The following is a 2,878-nucleotide window of genomic DNA, read 5'->3' as shown; positions in this document are numbered from 1 at the left end:
CAGGTAAGGCAGGGCATAAATCAGGAAATATAAGTAAAGTAGTTCAAAGCCCTTACAACTCCGTACAAAAGGCAGAGGTATATGCCATTCTCATGATACTTAAAGACTTTACAGAGCCTCTCAATATAGTCACATATTCTCAGTATGCAGAGAGAGTTGTCTTGCACATTGAGATTGCAGAATTTGTTTCTGATGGCACTGAATTAACCTCATTGTTTTTACAATTACAGGAAACCATCAGAAACAGGACTCATCCTAAATATATAACACACATCATATCCCATTCAGGTCTGCCAGGTCCTCTGGTGCAAGGTAATGATGAAATTGATCATTTATTAATAGTTAATGTGTTGGATGCTTCAGAATTTCATAAGAAACACCATGTCAACAGCAAAGGTTTAAAGAAGGATTTTTCTATCATCTGGCAACAAGCCAAAGAAATAGTAGGAAGTTGCCCCACTTGCTCATTCTACAATTAAACTCCATTACCAGAAGGTTGTAATCCTAAATTTATTCGCAGAAATGAACTTTTGCAAATGGATGTATTTCACTTTCCAGAATTTGGCAGTTTGAAATATGTACACCATACCATAGACAGGTTCTCAGGCTTCAATGGGCTACTGCCTTCAGCTCTGAAAATGTGATTCTGTTATTACACACCTCTTAGAGGTGATGGCTGTTATGAGTATAACTAAAAAAATAAAAACTGACAATGCTCCAGCATATGTCTTCAGTAAATTGGACAAATTTCCAAATATTATAATATAAAACATGTAACTGGTATAACTTACAATCCCACAGGACAAGCAGTGGTTGAATGATCTAACCGAACCATAAAAGAGATGCTTCATAAACAGCCAGGGGGAACAAAGACCCCCAAACACAGGTTACATAATGCTTTACTAACATTGAATTTTCTTAATGCTGATGAAAAAGGACAAACTGCAGCAGAAAGACACTGGACTACAGAGCAGACTTCTCAACTGAAACAACCGGTACATTTTAAGGATGTTATGACCTCAGTCTGGAAACCAGGATATGTGTTATTTTGGGGAAGGGGTTTTGCTTTTGTTTCCACAGGAGAAGAAAAACATTGGGTTCCATCGAAATTAATTAAGATTTGATCAGAACAAAAGACATCTCAGGAGGAGGAAAGATAACAACTCATCCACAAAATCATTTTCTACCGTGGGTAAAGTAACCTCATAAAAGGAAAGAGAAGTGTTTTGTTTTTTGTCTTCACAGGTAAACTCAGCAAAGTATACAGGACTTATGGATTCCTGAAGAAGAATGAATAGCTACCCGGAGGACCATCAAACAAACAGTAACTCACATGTGATATCAAAGTCTAAATCTCTGTATCATTTTTTATAATACCCTTTTATCTTTGATTCATCATATACTTTAGTCCCCATTCATTTAACTGAAGCTGGCTTTTGAGTTGGATTGGCTCTCCTACTCTAAATTCAAGCATATTATTTAAATAAAATTCAGAATTTCTGTATTATATCAAAGAGCCATTCATATAAGACAGAAGAAAATAAAATTAGGGAATGTTATCTGTGGATTTCTTTTGCTGAAAAGTCTAATTTCCTTCATGTTTACCATCTCCCTATTGTTACCTCTTCCTGAATGCATACATATAAAAGTTAAAATATTTCTTTGTTATCATTAATGTTTGAGTTTTCCAGAGAACAAGGGATTTACTGACAGCAATATTCAACTGCTTCAGAAAGAGAATGAGGATCCACTTCCTTGACTCCACCTGATTCGACTGGATGCATCTGAACTGCTCCACCTGACAAGCACCATCCTGAAACTGGCTTGGAACTACATCACTTGAACAACTCCAGACCAAGGAACTGAAACAGCACACCTTCTACAATCTGGACAGAGCTTCAGATGAGAGCTTCTATCAACACTAGAACTCCAGTCAGGAACTTCAATCAAGCATCTCCTGCCTAACAGAGACTGTCTGATCTACTGAAGATTTTGTTACACTAACATTTTTATTCTCACAAGTCCCCATGAGATTGTCATCGTCCCATCTCAGCAGGAAGTAGTTTTGAGAATTACACGCCCCCTCTCCCTACTATTGGTATTATAGGATAGTTTACACCTGTTAGTGTTAGTTTTCAATTATTTTAGAGTTGGGTTTGGAAAGATGTGTTCAGACTTGGGTGTTTCTTTCAGATAAGTTTAGGTTAGGTTCAGATGGGATAGATGTTTGATACATTTTGTTAATTGAAGCAAGTTTTAAGTTTAGATATACTTTTTAGACTAAAAGAGGAATTGTAGGAGGAAACAGTGCTCTGCCATTAGCCATGTGACTTATTAGAGGCACATACAGATGAGGTAATAAAAGGGCAGTTTACTACACCTCTAACCACACTCACTTTAGGCATGACTAAAGACGTAAGCGGATGTAGTAGGTGACCTACATCACTAGCCAGGCCCACTTTTGAGCATGGGTAGGGGAGTGTACAGAGGAAGGATTAAAAGACGGAACAGTGGAAGGCTCACTCTTTCCGGCTTTCTGGCTTCCAGTTCGGCCATGGAAAACTACTCGGCTCATCTGGGTTACTTGGTTGTCTCTTATGAGTAATTTCTACAATAAATACTTACTTATATTTTCAGTTAGTGTGCCATTTATCATTGCAGCATCAGATAGTAGACTCAGGAGCAGTTCAGAGGGAGGCCCAGCCTTAGGCCCAAGAGTGAATCGTGATTGACAGGTGAAAATACAGCAGCATTTTCCAGCAGTGCCTTCCAGAACCTGTCACAAAATGTTCCTATAGGAAAGTTCCTCTGTGTCTCAGCCAGCATCCACTGTCATTTCTTAGTTGTAGATACCCTGTTTGTATATCAACCACTAGAC

Source organism: Mesocricetus auratus, unplaced genomic scaffold (genome assembly GCF_017639785.1).
Source record: "Mesocricetus auratus isolate SY011 unplaced genomic scaffold, BCM_Maur_2.0 Super-Scaffold_100003, whole genome shotgun sequence".
NCBI classification, from domain to species: Eukaryota; Metazoa; Chordata; class Mammalia; order Rodentia; family Cricetidae; genus Mesocricetus; species Mesocricetus auratus.
Note: the sequence above shows the minus strand (reverse complement) of the source record.